We start from the raw sequence: 17,000 nt of genomic DNA on the forward strand, positions 1-17,000 counted from the left end.
TGAGGGTGGTGGTGGGTGGGCGGTTGTCTCTTCCCTTGTGTGCCGTGTATGTCACGGGAATTAGCTTTTTATTCCTGTGAAGCAAGTTCAGTGCAGTGCCATGTTCTGGCAAACCTCACGTACAGAAATGTCTTTCCTCCTGTTGACGTCTGCCAGAAGACAGCACTGGACCACGTGTCACGGAACTAACGGGGACTGACCACTGACTGACCGGTGTGACGCGTGGGACTGGAGAGGGAAGGGGAGGGAGGGAGGGAGGAAGGGGAGGGTACAGAGAGGGGTAGGGTTTGGGCGAGGGGTGATGTATTCACTTCCGTGTTGCTCTCACAACCTGCAGGAAAGCAAACCACAAGGCGAGTGAGTGAGTGACTGCAGCACACTGCTTCAGCCATCAGTTTCAGTTTTCAGTTTTCAGTAGCTCAAGGAGGCGTCACTGCGTTCGGACAAATTCGCTACACCACATCTGCCAAGCAGATGCCTGACCAGCAGCGTAACCCAACGCGCTTAGTCAGGCCTTGAGAAAAACAAAAGAAATAAATGATAGATAAATACATTAAAAAAAGAACTACTACTACTAATAATAATATGTATAAGGCGCAAAAACTTGATGAAGTCAACTATAAGCGTACAAAACAAAACAAAACAAAACAAACAAAAAAATATAATAATAATAATACACCATGTTGTCCTCACACTGACAGAAAAATGGACATTGTTACTACGGCCAGAAGATGAAGGTAAGGTCAGGTTAGGTCAGATGAGATGAGATGGGATGAGAGGAGATGATATGGTATGATACATGACAAGATATGATAACAAGATCTGTATCTGCGAATGACTGTCATGTGTGTGAAAGTGTGCACACACGTGTGTGTGTGTGTGTGTGTGTGTGACTCCCATGAACAATGCACGTTGTCGAATGATTTTTTTTTCGACAAAAAAGCGAAGCGTTAGCTCGTAACGTTCTTAGACATCGTGCACTGACAAACACTTGTCATTCACATACACAAAAACCGTCAGGAACAGTATTCAGAAAATGTACTAGGTAAGCTTAGATAATTAAACCGAACAATTTGCGACAGATCATCTGGTTACCGTTCATGTTTTATTCATGAAATGTTGCATCCAAAAGAAGCTGATACAAACAAACAAACAAAGAAGAAAGCAAAGAAACAAACAGACAAAATCATAAACGCACAAAAAGCACAGCGAAACTTTGTTTTTTTCCGCCAAGAATGCAAGTATTATAACTGTATGTGTGCGTGTGTGCGTGCGTGCGTGCGTGCGTGTGTGCGTGTGTGTGTGTGTGTGTGTGTGTGTGTGTGTGCGCACGCGCGCGTGTGCGTGTGTGTGTATACATACATGTATCTACGTGTGTCCGGAAGTCATATCTATGTTTCAGCAACCCTCTCTTATTTTGGTGATTATTTTGATTTAATTCTCTTTTTGCCCTGAGGGCTGGATGTAGAAAAAGCTTGTGCAGAAGCAGAAGAAGGAGGAGAAGAAGAAGAAGAAGGAGGAGGAGGAGGAGGAGAATAAGGAGGAGGAGGAGAAGAAAAAGAAGAAGGAGGGGGGGTTAGAAGTAGGAGGAGAAGGAGAAGAAAAAGAAGACGAAGAAGAAAAGGAGAAGGAGGAGGAGGAGGAGAAAAAGAAGAAGAAGGAGGAGGAGGATTAGAAGAAGACGAAGAAGAAGAGGAGGAGGAGGAAGAACAGAAAAAGAAGAAGAAGGAGGAGGAGGAGGATTAGAAGAAGAAAAAGAAGGAGGAGGAGGAAGAGGAGGAGGAGGGCGAGGACGATGAGTTAGAAGAAGAACAACAACAATAAAAACAAGAACAATAACAAGAACAACAAGAACAAAAACAAAAAAAAACAAAAAAAAAAAACAAAAGAAAAGGAAGGGGAAGGAGGAAGAAGAAGAGGAAGAACAAGAAGAACATGAAACTGGAAGAAGAAGCAGTACATGATTACTTCAGATGACCCTACCCATACACCATCAGCGACGGGTGTGTACTTGACGTGTGTACACAGCGTGTCACCGTCGACGGTACAAGGAAAGATCCCGATACAACTGTCGCTGCCCGTCCTTCCCCATTCAACCTCTCCACAGAAAAGAAGGCTTTTGAAAGGATCCCAGTGAGAAGGTGACACGCCAGGACTGCCCCCCCCACCCCCCACACCGCCCCCCCCTCCTCCCCACACCCACCCCCCATACCCCAGATCCGCCTCCGGTTATTTATTTATTTATTTATTTATTTTTATCAATTTCAATTTTTATCTTGTTTTCTTTACCCAGCCATTTATCTATTTATTTAGTCATTCATTCAGATACCATGAAATAAAGACCCGTGGTCTACCGCTCACTCTCTCCCCTCCCCCACCCCCTCTCTCTCTCTCCCTCTCTCGCCCGAAACAGATATCCATTCAACATAGAATCAAGTCCCGTTGATGACTTGACCCGCATGCAACACGTGCTAAAAAACGAGAACGAAGTGATGGTAACAGCTATGTCAAAATTTCTTACCGTAGCACTTAACTGTAGGCAGAAAGCACTAGAAAATGGACAGACAGTATAAAGAATCAAGTAAAAGGTACATAATTATATACAGATGACCCCTAATGCTAATGAATAAACGGATTCACTAATTATTATATAAGCAAATGAACTATGACCGTGGATGGTCCACATGTTGTTTGCTCTTTTGTTGTTCTTTTTCCCTACCCTTTTCTTGCGTACAGTTGTTGCGGTGTGTGTTTCGTGGTATTTGCTTAATTAGTTGTTGTTCTTTGTAACCCCCCCTTGTCAAAATGGCTGTAAATGCTTTTGACAATAAATCATCAATCAATCAATCAATCCCTCTCTAGCGCTGTGCACACCCAAGTCACCTTCAGGTCTAACCAAAATCGACGTGACCAGAAGGCCGCAGATTGAATAGAGTCCAAAACCACCTAGTAATGGTAATATCGCTTCCAACTATGCACGAAATTTAAGCGTTGAAATGGGCATCTCAATTTAGGATACTACATCATGACCACAGCGTCTTCTAATTTCGGTTCACGGTGGTAGAATCAGTATCAGTATCAGTATCAGTAGCTCAAGGAGGCGTCACAGCGTTCGGACAAATCATAATACGCTACACCACATCTGCCAAGCAGATGCCTGATCAGCAGCGTAACCCAACGCGCTTAGTCAGGCCTTGAGAGAAAAAAAAAGAAAAGAAAAAAAAACCGTTCCAGAAGACTGAGAAAAGGTGATGAACTGAGGGGTAGGTGAAGAATCGAACTCTTCGACAACTGATTCCACATCACAGACAACATCGATAAAAGGAGATATCATGTACAAAGTTGGGCGTACCCATTTCTTTCACAACAAGCCATTAACTTTTCACCGTGAGAAAGTTTGGAACACCACGTTCACACACACACACACACACACACACACACACACACACCTGCTCGCTTTTCGTTCAAAGCAAATGGCATGAAAGATTTTCATACTCACAACGCCTCATGTCTTGAAAACCTGAACTTTTCCTCCACTCCGTCACACCAGTGTCAACGTGTTCACTTCAATGGAATCCGCCATTCACGTGCGCCATCAAATGTCCAGCATTGCTTGCAGTTGATTAGTTCTGGATTTCGTACTCCGATTTCCCTCACTGTACCCAGCTGTTGACATGAACTTCCAGTTGGGCCGACAGCAGAGTGAGAGCTGTTTGATCAATGGTCTCTCCATCGCAATGGGAAGTCATTAACATCTCCGTCTTTTGTGAAGGACTATGACTCTCAAACTAGGAGACAAGAATGCACTGGCTAGTAGTGCTGCAGCCTTGAAGCAATGATCATAGGAACTAAACAAAAACTGTCTTCCATCACAATTGACACAATCAAACTTGGCAGTACATCCATCCCTCTTTCCACGTCAGTCAGGAACCTCGGTGTTGTCCTTGACAATACACTGTCCATGCAAAAATTTATCAGTCAGACATGTCAGTCTTGCTACTGTCAACTGCGACGCATCAGTGCCGTCCGGAAATATCTATCCACTGACGCAACATCTAGACTTGTCGTTTCTCTCATTCTCTCTCGCCTTGACTACTGTAACTCTTTATTGTCTGGTCTGCCTGCTTCATCCATTCAGCCCCTTCAGCGCATACAAAACTCTGCTGCCCGACTCGTCCTCAGACAGAAAAGATCTGAGCACATCACTCCTCTTTTGCAACATCTCCACTGGCTCCCTGTCTCATACCGAATAAAGTACAAGATCAGCACTCTATGTTATAGATGCATTCACAAAACTGCCCCTTCCTATCTCTGCGGCTGCCTTCACCTCTACACTCCATCTCGCTCACTACGATCGGCCTCGGATCCACTCTGTTTACGCATACCCAGATTCAAACACTCGACTATTGGCCGCCGTTCTTTCTCTGTTTCTGGACCTTGCGATTGGAATGAACTTCCTTTTTCGCTTCGTCAAGTCTCCACACTCAGCTCTTTCAAGTCTGGCCTTAAAACCCACCTCTTCCCAAAATAGCCTCCCTTGCCTGCCCTTCCTTGTCTTTAGTTTCTGCAGTATTAGAGTTATGCATGCGTGTGAATGACTCGTGCGAAAGCGCTTTGATTTGTCTCTGCACAAGATCCAGCGCTATATAAATACCATTATTATTATTATTATTATTAGTTGACCTTTGGGGAATGATCCCAACGCCAACTGTCCTAAAATCCTCCTGGCTGAGAGAGTGGGGATGTAACCTGGGCAAGACACTCTCCACTGTAATCAAATTCTAACCCAGACAGTTGGGACAGCAGTTGCCTCCTCTGCTGTCGTGGTCATAGTCGGACACGACTGACTGTAACACCCAGGTGTGAATGGGTACCTGACTTTGGCTGGGGAGGGGTTAAAACGGCGGAAGGAGAGGATTGAGCCTTGTCATCATATGTTCCTAGATACGGTGGATATGAATTCACTTCCCCGATGGCAGTAAAAGACTCTCTCTCACTCTCTCTTTCTCTCTCTTCCTTTTTCTTCTTCTGCTACTGTTTCTTTTTCTCCTCCTCCTCCTCCTCCTTCTTCTTCTTCTTCTTCTTCTTCTTCTTCTTGTCGTCGTTGTCGTCCGCGAACTGTGATTCCCACGTTCACTTGTACGTGTATGACCGTTTTCACTACCGGCCATGTTGGCAGTCATACTACGTTTTCGGGGGAGTGGCGGAGTGGTGGTGTGATCCAGGAATACACAATAACAACAAATACATACATATATATATATATATATATATATATATGTGTGTGTGTGTGTGTGTGTGTGTGTGTGTGTGTGTGTGTGTGTGTGTGTGTGTGTGTGTGTGTCAAAGCGCGGCAGCTCCCGCGTCCCTCCCATCGTCGTGAATCGTCAGTGACAAGATTGACGCAAAATATAACTATATCAAATATATAACATCCTTGTGTGGCCCCGTGCAGTTTACTCACATAAACATGTCTTGTCTAGGGTGGTGGTGTGTGGGGGAGTGGGAGAGGGGGGCGAGGGGGGTACATTAACGATTCCACTTTTTTCATTTTCTCCCCAAGGGACATTTTCCCTCCATTTGTTGTGAACGGTGAGTGACGATGATTATGTTTACATTTACCGCCGTACCTTCCTGTATAATCATAACCACTGCTGCTCAAAATGGAAACATTGACGTCAGCCAGTGACCGTCATTTGTCTGCGATAGCAGAACATTAATGTCATCGTGACTGCGCTTGTGTGTCGTTGACCAGAGTGAGCCAACAGAAACACGAACTGACCACACGTTGAGCGTGGTATACAGGCTTAGCTTGTGGTTGGTCAGCTGTTTATGGTGCACACGTTCAATGTGTTTTCTGATTAAAGTTGTTGTTTTTTTTAGAACCAGGGACAAAGATCGTGCGTCATTTCTACATCGTTGTGGTCAGCTGATACATCACAGTGCATCACATGACAGGAAGAAGGGACCACGTGGTAGCCACGCCTCTGGGAGACTGAGCGAGAGTTGGAAGACAGTGGCAGCAAAACCCGGTTGTCCCGTGCTGACGTGTGCAGTCTGTCAAGTGCCGATCGATGGTGCCAGAGACACCTGGCTTCAGGGTGGACTCCACCTGTTGATTCAGCCGCCACCTCACTTTTCGCTTTTTGCCCGGGCGGTGCACAGACTGAATCAGTCACCCCGCCCTCGCTTCCTCCCCATGGCGTTATAATTTATTCCTCTTTTCGTCATAGCATATTTCTGTGTGTGAAATTCGGGCTGCTCTCCCCAGGGAAAGCACGTCACTACAGTTAGAACGCCACCCATCTTTTGTATTATTTTTCTGCCTGCAGTTTTATTTGTTTTCCTTTCAAGTGTGTTTATCTATAGAATTTTGCCAGGGACAACCTTTCTGTTGCCGTGGGTTCTTTTACATGCGCTAAGTACATGCTGCGCACAGGTTTATCCTCTCATCATCCGAATGACCGGCGTCCAGACCACCACTGAAGGTCTAGTTAAGGGGGGAGAAAACACAGGCGAACCAGTGCGTTCAGATTCTCTCGCTTCCTAAGCGTTACCACTAGGCCAAGACACCACTGTAACAGGCGTTCAGAGTCCATTGGAAAGACAGACAGGAAGAAGGAACAGGAAGGAAAGGTGGGGAAGGGGAGGGGAGGGGAGGGGAGGTAGAGGATTGGGGTGGGGGGGGGGCGTGCACCGATTGAAGGTCTAGCGGGGGGGGGGGGAGGGAGGGGGGGCAGAATACCAAGACTGGACGATGCCAGACTCTTCTTCTTCTTCTTCTTCGTGGGCTGCAACTCCCACGTTCACTCGTATGTACACGAGTGAGCTTTTACGTGTATGACCGTTTTTACCCCGCCATGTAGGCAGCCATACTCCGTTTTTGGGTGCGTGCTTGCTGGGTATGTTCTTGTTTTCATAACCCTCCGAACGCTGACATGGATTACAGGATCTTTAACGTGCGTATTTGATTTTCTGCTTGCCGTATACACATGAAGGGGGGTTTCATGCACCAGCAGGTCTGCACATATTTCTCATAGATCGTAAAAATCCCCACCATTTACCCACCAGGCGCCCGTTACCAAGATTCGAACCCGGAACCCTCAGATTGAAAGTCCAACGCTTTCACCACTCAGCTATTGCGCCCGTCATACCAGACTCGAGCCCTGGAGACAGTGCAGACCCCCCAGCACCCCCACCCAACACCCCCACCTCAACCCACCTCTTCCTCTCTCTGTCTCCATGATATGTTGAAAAGATTTTCTTCCTACAGGTAAGAATAGCCATTAACCCACCAAACGCTAAAATATTGTTGACCTTACCGAATACATCGCAAAGGGCCCGGAATGAGGAAAGATGCATGCGGCTCTCTAAAATAACGAGCTAATCTGATTAAACGCAAATTTTCTGTTGTCAGTATTTACTCCTGTAGTCACGTAACCACTTCGGTTTTTTTTTTTTTTTTTTTTTTTTTTTTTTTTTTAGTCATTGACAACATTGGTTTATTTGATTTGGGCAATGGCCCAGATCAATGAAAGCTTTCCCAGTTTCAAAATTCTCCCTCTGTCTTCTGTCTGTCTGTCTCTCCCTATCTCTCTCTCTTTATCTAATGAGGGAAAAGCCTTGGATTAAAAGAAAGGGCTACATTTGGATCGTCAATCTCGACATTGTAATTATATGATGTGATCGTATTGATATAATGGGTTTTGATGATCAGGCATAAATAATTATTTCATGATTTATATGTACTTAAGTATGTGTTTGTACCGATAATTATGATGTGTGTCGATGTTACATGCGTGAACATTTATTATATGATTTATATGTACTTTGTTTTCTGTATACTGCCCAAACCTTGGAGACGAACGACTGAAAAAAAGGCAAATTACTCCCCTGTCACATGTACCTTAAGCTAATGACAAAATGCCAAAGCGTCGTAAATCCCTTATTGGTTTATGTTGTTTCAATTCTGTTTTTCCTTTCTGATTCATTTTATCTGTTTTGCACCATTTTGTTCCGACAAGTTCCTACCAGGTCACTGGAGCTTTACAGCTAATGACATTAAACATTTCAGTGTTCAGCTCTCTCTCTCTCTCTCTCTCTCTCTCTCTCTCTCTCTCTCTCGCACTGTGCAACACAGCGCACCACAACAGTGTGAGTCACAGACCACACACTTCCTCACTTTGTCCTTTCTCCTCAGAGAAAGCGTCCAGCTGTTTATCAGTGAACAGTAACACATGTCCGCCTCTTGCCAAAAGAAGACACCAGTACCCCTGAGGAAAGTACACTGCTTAGCTGAAATGTCAGTGGTGCCGTTACACCACAGAGTGTTTTGGTGTGGCCAGGCTGATTCAAGTCTTATCAGGTGTTCCGGTGTAGCGGCCTTTCCGTAGCCCCCTTGTTATATTTCCCATAGGGTTAAACCTGGCTAGCCCAGATTAACCCCCCTGGTCTATGTTGACTAGCCTGAAATCAGCCCCGGGGTTTACTTCAACAAACAGAACTGACCCCGCCTAGGCAGAGTTTACTCCCCGTCCTGATGGATAGATTCCAGTTTAGCTTGAAATGGATCATGAGAATCAATTCAGCCAGTACCCCCACTTCCTATTTTCAAGAAGAAGGGGGAGGAGGAAGGGAGTAAGAAAGAAAAAGAAGAAGAAGCAGAAGGAGGAAGAAGAAAGAAAGAAGAACAACAAGGAGGAGGAGGAGGAGGAGTAGGGGGAGAAGAACAAGGAGGAGGAGGAAGAGAAAGAAGGAGGTGGAGGGAAAGGAGGAGGAGCAGAAGAAGAAGATATGGAGGAGGAGGAGGAGGAAGAGGAGGAGAGGAGATGCCTAACCAGCGCATCAGTTAGCAAGCAACTGAAACCGAAGCTTAAGTTCGTTTTTTTTCTCCGGGTGGAAGATATAAGTGAGAGTGTTTCACCAGAAGGCCACCGGTCTAGAAGGAAGATCTGGTATCATGATGTGTCTATTATTCGCTCATCATCACCTGTTTGTTCCAACTGGGTACGCCGACATGCTTGGCATCAAAAAAGTACAACTGGTGATGATGATGATGATGATGCAACTTACACGCTCCTGTCAGCTCGAAGAAGACGACGACGACAACGACGACACAGACAACAACAACAACAGAAAGAAGAGCAAGAAGAACACGAACAAGAGACAGTCACAGACGCTGTGTATTACAAAACAACAAACAACACACACACACATACACATACACATGCACACATGCACTCTCTCTCTCTCTCTCACACACACAAACACACATGAACATACTCTCTCTCTCTCTCTCTCTCTCTCTGTGTGTCACACACACAGACACACACAGACACACACACACACACACACACACACACACAACACAACACAACACAACACAACACACACTGTGTACCATGTGGACGTTTTAAGGACCCGTGCACCAGGTAGGCAGAAGGAAAAATCGATGAAACCCAGCAACACTGCCGTCCCCAAGGTTGTCAAATCAGTCATGACTGCGCGAGACAACGCCCATTAGGACAATATCGATCAGCCTTCACCACACACACAGTCAATTTCTTATTTTTTAGTTTCTTATTAATGATATCACCACAGATATGACATGTGAATTCCACCACGATTGACAGTTCTTCATCAAGTAGAATCCCTTGTCTTTTTTGCATATGCATGACTTTGTTTTTGTTGTTGTTGTTTGTTTTTTTTATTGTTATATAAAGAGGCTTATACAAAACAAATAACGTTTTGTACTCATATTGCAGTCAATGGTGACTGTGATTCAGTAGAGAAGAACACAAAAGTAATCTTTTTTTCTTTTTTTTTTAAACTTTACCTTACTGTACCCGTACATTTTAACTGTGGAGAGAACATAATCGAAACAATAGAAGAATATGAATATTTATGGGTTATATTTCACAGAAGCGGCAGGTTCGAGCATCGGGTTATCTAAAAAAATATCAAGCAAATAAGGCTCTGTATGTGCAACTCAGAACATTTCGCAATATAAATAACGATATAGATATCAAGTGTCACTTATATGATACTTTAACTACACCTATAGCAACATATGGGGCAGAAGTTTGGTTTTCATATCATGCTGAAGGAGATGTTTCATTTGATTTATTTGAAATTTTCAGTAATTGTCTTTTAAGTAAATCGCCACTTGAAAATTGTCCTGTTACATAAAAGTGCAATGGTTCTTTAGTTTTGGGAGAATTAAGATTCCTTGTTAGCCTAAAATGGTAAACCAAATTACTGGCTATGGGATACACATAAAAAATATTAGAACTTCCTCAAAATTCACTTGTATGTATCGGCAAACAAACAAAAATATTCAGTTGCTAATCGTTATTTTTAAAAGATACATTAAATGTATTAACTAGCACTGGAATAGATCATGTTTGGAAAAATCAGTTCACTTTTAGTGTAAAAAGATCAAAGTGTGCTATATCCGAGAAGCTGGAAAGTGAACATGTGAAACTCTGAAAGCGGAAACAAAGCAGTTCATCTGAAGTAGATTTTTACAAGAAGGCTGTAAATTTTTTTTATTTTAAATGAAAAAAATAAAATAAAAAAAGCTAATAGAAAACACAGACAAGCACTATGTTACGAATCAGCGCTCATGACTAAATGATCGAACATGGATGGTATAAAAAAAAAACAAAAAAACACCGAAAGAGCAAAAGACTGTGCTACCTGTAAGAGTTAAGAAGACGAAATTCATCTTTAAGACACTTGTGAGAAGTACAATATTCACATAAGCAGATTCTTCAAAGACATAGGTCGTCCAAATGCCAAGCCCAGCGAGCTTATATTACAAAAAGAATTACAGCCAGACTGGCAAAATTTGCCCACGAATGTTTATCTTCATATCATGTTTGTATTGTGTCTTCAGACTTTGAGGTTTCATCACATTTAAGTTGTCAGTTCTATTCTTTTCTTTCTCACAACATTGCAACAAGACGACGACGACGACGACGACGACGAAGAAGAAGAAGAAGAAGAAGAAGAAGGAGAAAAAAAATCATAATCTTAATACTGCGAATAAACGCCTAATATGAAACTTTTTTTTTTCCAATAGTCTGTCTATATCTGTGTGTGTGTGTGTGTGTGTGTGTGTGTGTGTGTGTGTGTGTGTGTGTGGGCGCGCGCGCACGCGCAAGGAAAATACTAAAAATAAAAGTACGAAACATGCTCAACACACGCGGGACGCGTGTGTACGCGCACGCACAGAGAACACACACACAACCACAACACACACACACAACACACACACACACACACACACACACAACACACACACACACACACACACACACACACACACTACATGGAGACATCAACAGTAGGGGGGGGGGAGAGGGGGGAGGGGGGAGAGAGAAAAGAAAGAAAAAGAAAGAAGAAAGTGGAGACAGAGAGAAGTGTAAAGCAAGTTGAAGACAAACAGAAGTGTAAAGCAAGCTGAAGACAAACAGACGACCCTTTCGGCAGTTGCTCACACCCCTGCCACGGCCCAGAGTCAGTCACATTGCTCGGACGGAAGAGCATAGTATGGTCGTAACCAGCTACAAACTGTGTGTGTAGTATGGAACTGATCAACGTAGGCAGTTAGTCACGTGTAACTGTCAAAAAGCTAGAACCAAGCAATGCATCAGGCTCCTCAGGTCTTTTACATGTTGAACAGGGAAGTTTTGGAAGGTGTTTGGAAAGAGACCAGAAACAAGAACACTTTGTCACCCCTAATAGAGATATTGCTGATACGTTTTGATGTATATACAAATTTTTTTTTTTAAAGTGGGGCGGGGGTGGGGGGTGGGGAGCTAGGGGGGAGGGGGGGCGATATTTCCTATCTATATGACTATCATCTTGATAATTTTCAGGCATAGTTTTCTTTTTCAAACATTGCATTACACATTAATGGGACCCCCCCCCCCTCTCTCTCTCTCTCTCTCTTCCTTTTCCATCTCCCTTTTCCTCTCCACCTGGTTCATTTCCATTTTTTTAAAAATAAAATTCTGTATCCGAACTTTTCCCTCCTGTATCAGATATGCAAAAATACTGTATGCATAATTATTTTCATATAATAATTCAAATAATATACAAAAAGTTCTCCTCTTCCCCCGCACCCTCTTCTACCCAAACAAGCAGTGACTGACATGTAAAGTGTGTCAGTTAAGGGGTGAAGAATAGTTTGTTTGTTTTTTCTTGTAAGAAATGTATGTTCTTAATTTTCTTTTCGAATGCACTTTGCTGTTTATGTATTTGTTGCCTTTGTTTGCAAAGCTAAACGTGAAAGACCAGTCTCTTTGGTATATTACCACTTTACGTTTCGTAATGTATGTGTGATTTAATGTATTATGTCCCTATTGTATTAATGCATTCTGTTGATTCATATTTCACCCATAGAAGACGCAAATTCTAAACAAAATCAATATTCAAGTACACAGCACAAATACGCTCGCCCTTCCGCGAAGCGGAATGTCTTTAGATCTTGCGAAATGACATGGGTGTATCATCGTTCTTCGTTTATTTGTGTGTGTGTGTGTGTGTGTGTGTGTGTGTGTGTGTGTGTGTGTGTGTGTGTGTGTGTGTGTGTGTGTGTGTGTGTGTGTGTGTGTGTGTGTGTTGCATGTGTGTGTGTATATCCGTTGTGTATGTCTGAGTGTGTGTGTGTGTGTGTGTGTGTGTGTGTGTGTGTGTGTGTGTGTGTGTGTTAGTGTGTTTGTTAGTGTGTGTGTGTGTGTGTGTGTGTGTGTGTGTGTGTGTGTGTGTGTGTGTGTGTGTAAGCATGACAGAAGGTGTTGCGAAATGGACCAGGTAGGACTGCCATCACAGAATGGTAGTGGCCACTCCCTGACCTGCTATGGTCTTCTGTCGTATCCGTCTGTATATGTATCTGTACACACACACACACACACACACACACACACACACACGCACGCACGCACGCACGCACGCATACACACACACACACGGATATATATATATATATATATTTACACAAGTATATACCTATATATATATATGTGTGTGTGTGTATATTTGTAAAAGCGTAAACTGAGTGGTAAGGGCGTCTATTTACTTATGAGATTTAAATAATTAAAACATGCTTGTTTGGAAGCACCAAATGTAATAGACTGAGTTAAAGGGGAAATTACTTAATTTCGATAAGAGAATTTGGATAAAAGGATTGAAACATTAAAATAAAAAAATAAAACTTTTGAGATTCATCCTGTAGGCGATGTCACTTTTGGAACCGACCGTGAACCACGTGGTATTTATTATAAAGGGGGTACAAAAGATTCACTGAATCAGACAGGGTGAAAAAAGAGTGACAGGATAGAAAGCTCCTTCGCACAGGCCAAGGACATATAAAGGCCAGTCACAAAGGATTTTTCTATTGTTTTATTTCTACAATAGTTCAGAAGAAGAGAAGAAGAAAAAAAAAAAAAGAATATGAGAAGGACAGAAGCAGCAGAATGGTTGGCAGATGACTGTGTATGACAATGAGCGTGTGTGTTCGAAGTGTGTGTGTGTGTGTGTGTGTGTGTGTGTGTGTGTGTGTGTGTGTGTTCGTGTGTGTGTTCGTGTGTGTGCAAATGTGTTTGTCTCTCTGTCTCTATTACCTCTGTGTGTGTGCGTGTGTGTGTGTGTGTGTGTGTGTGTGTGTGTGTGTGTGTGTGTGTGTGTGCGTGTGTGCGCGCGCGTGCGTGCGTGCGTGTTTAGTTTGTTAGTCACATTTTGGTGTATGTATGTACACACACATGTAATGTGCAAACAAAAGTTTTTTTGTAAATCGTAAAGCACCTAGAGCAGATTTCTGGATAGTGTGTTATGTAAGTACCCATTCTTATCATTATCAGTAATTGGCGTTTTTCTATCTGTGAACGGCTAGGGCATATTTTCAAGATGAGGCCTAAATAATAATAATGATGATGAAAACAGCCAAAAAATATAATTAAAAAAAATAAGAACAACAACAACAACAACACTACTACTACTACTACTACTACTGCTGTTGCTGCTACTGTTACTTCTAATCAGTGATAATAAAAATAATAATGACAACAATAATAATAATAATAACGATGACGATACTGACACTGCTGTCGTTTTACTGGCACTCTACTACAACCACCACCACTCCTCCTCCTCCTCCTCCTACTCCTACTACTACTACTACTACTACAGAAGGGGGTATAAGAAATCGTTAAACGGGTGGTAGTCATAATCCCAGCGTGGATTATAAAAAAAACACCCCAAAAAACGTAAACACAAGTGGTGCAAACGAAACGCATGAGAGCTCCATAAAACCTAAGCTGTACGAACACAGCATCGTCCCTACGCTGCTTTGCAGAAAAATATAAGGTTCCATTTTCGTCAAGGCACTTTCATCATTTTGTGAGAGAGAGTGAGAGAGAGAAAAAAAACGGGAGTGTGAGAGAGAATGGAAGAGAGAGAGTCACACACACACACACACACACACACACACACACACACACACACACACACACACACACTCAGAGAGAGAGAGGGGAGAGAGAGAGAAAGAGAGAGAGTGAAAGAGAGAGAGAATAACACCCCCCCCCCCACACACACACACACAGAGGGAGGGGGGAGAGAGAGAAAGAGAGAGAGAATAACACACACACACACACACACACACACACACACACACACACACACACACACGCACACACACAGAGGGAGAGAGAGAAAGAGAGAGAGTGAAAGAGAGAGCGAATAACACCCCCCTCCCCCCCCCCACACACACACAGAGGGAGGGGGGAGAGAGAGAAAGAGAGTGAAAGAGAGAGAGAATAACACCCCCTTCCCCCCTCCCACACACACACACAGAGGGAGGGAGGGGGGAGAGAGAAAGAGAGAGAGTGAAAGAGAGAGAGAATAACACACACCCACACACACACACATTTTTTTTTCGTTCCACACAACGAGTCCTCTCACCTGAGGGCCATGAAAACCTCGACGACCGAACCACACACCACTACAACAAGACAGCCAATGCACACAGCTTCGGGGTACGGGTAGATTCACAGCTCCGGTTACGGGTAGATTGACAGCCACTGGCTGTACCCGGGTTCGGCACACAACCCGCTCACACACAACACACGCTCACTCACGGTAGTAAAAAAAAAAAAATTAAAAAAAATAATAATGAAAAAAAAAGGTTGGGGGAACTTTTCAAAACGCGCTGCGTTGAAGAAACACACACACACACACACTCACACAGACACACACACCGTCTCACACACATGGGTCAAGGAAAAGGAAAGAGGCACAGTGACTGAACATAGGGGGAGTTACTCTGCTATTGACGCTCAGGTAAAAAGGCGACGCCCTGATTCACACACACACACACACACACACGCACACACACGTCTCACACGCAGACTGAAGCAGCATATTAGCTTTCTGCCTTCCCGCCCGCTCACCATCTCCCTCACCTCCGACCCACCCCACCTGTCCCGGGTATCGATTTGTTTCCCTTGGCTTTTGCTGTGGGCATGGCAACCACGCGCCGTCACCTCTCACACATCGAGAGAGAGAGAGAGAGAGAGAGGATGGGGGTAGAGGGAGGGAGAGGGAGAGAGAGAGGGATGGAGAGAGAAAGAAGGGGGGGGGATGGAGAGAGAGAGAGGGAGAGGCGGGAGAAAGAGGGAGAGAGAGAGAGGGAGAGGGAGAGAGAGAGGGATTGAGAGAGAGGGAGCAAGAAGAAGAGAGAGGCGGGAGAGAAAGGGTGAGACAGAGAGAGGGATGGAGAGAGGGGGAGAGAGGGGAGAGAAGGAGGGATGGAGAGAGGAGAGAGAGAGAGAGAGAGAGAGGGATGGAGAGAGGGGGAAAAAGAGAGAGGGGAGAGAGGGGAGAGAGAGAGGGAGAAAGAGAGAGGGAGGCGGGAGAGAGAGGGGGGAGAGAGAGAGGGATGAAGAGAGGGGGAGAGAGGGAGAGAGAGGGGAGAGAGGGAGAGAGAGAGAGGGATGGAGAGAGGGAGAGTGAGGGAGAGAGGGGAGAGAGAGAGGGATGGGGAGAGAATGAGGGGAGAGAGAGAGAGAGGGAGGCGGGAGAGAGAGGGGGAGAGGGGGAGGGAGAGAGAGGAAGAGAGAGAGTAGGGAGAGAGAGATGGAGATAGAGAGGGAGGGGGAGGGGGAGAGAGGGGGGGGAGAAATGGGGAAAGATAGAGGAGATAGAGAGAGATGGAGAGAGAGAGAGAGAGAGAGAGACAGGGAGAGAAAAATCGAGAGAAAGAGAGAGAGAGAGAGAGAGAGAGAGAGAGAGAGAGAGAGAGAGAGAGAGAGAGAAACCGCATCATTAGCAGCTAACACACACACACACACACCTTTCACCGGTGCAGCGTCTGGCAAATGGCTCCCACTTCAAAGCATCGTTTCCACTTCACCAGAATCAGCCCAGTAATAATGATATGAAAAAAAAAAGATTGATGATTAAAGAAACACGTTTACATGCCGCTGAATAACGTGTACATATAAATCAAATCACTTACACACCAGTCATTTTACACACATGCGTAGCTCTGATTGCCAACGATGAAAGACAAAACTGATAAACACATGTTGGCAGAAAGCTGGGGGTAAAGTGTGGAGCAGGTAGAAGGAGGGGTGTGGGGACGGGGGGGTGGGGGGGGGGGTGGGGGTGGGGTTGAGAAAGATGGATGTCACGTGACAAGGCCACGCTGAGTGCGGGGATTTGACCCAGCGAAAGAGGGAGCTCTTTAGTAATACTAGACATTTACATAGCGCGCTTCTCCAAAAACACTGCTCAAAGCGCTTTTACATTTCGTCCCCCACTCCCCTCCTCCCCCATCAATGCCCCTTCCTCCCTCCCCTCTCCACCTACACCCCCCCACCCCACCCCCCATCACCCTCTCTGTCCCCCCCCCCCCTAACTCCCACCCGCCTCTCTCACACACACACACAGAGAAGCACGTGCCAGAATACACTCACGTAACTGAACATTGGAAA

At 44.6% G+C, this 17,000-nt stretch overlaps 1 long non-coding RNA gene across 1 annotated transcript; it reads right to left on the reverse strand.

Moving 5' to 3' along the window:
• Window positions 1-26: 26 nt before the first annotated feature.
• Window positions 27-15,279, reverse strand: LOC143299977 (uncharacterized). Its single transcript, XR_013057590.1, has 3 exons — window positions 14,968-15,279; window positions 9,401-9,500; window positions 27-331 (listed from the first exon to the last, which is right to left on the reverse strand). It is a non-coding gene; the product is annotated as an uncharacterized LOC143299977 (long non-coding RNA).
• Window positions 15,280-17,000: the final 1,721 nt, after the last annotated feature.

This window comes from Babylonia areolata, chromosome 25 (genome assembly GCF_041734735.1).
Source record: "Babylonia areolata isolate BAREFJ2019XMU chromosome 25, ASM4173473v1, whole genome shotgun sequence".
NCBI classification, from domain to species: Eukaryota; Metazoa; Mollusca; class Gastropoda; order Neogastropoda; family Buccinidae; genus Babylonia; species Babylonia areolata.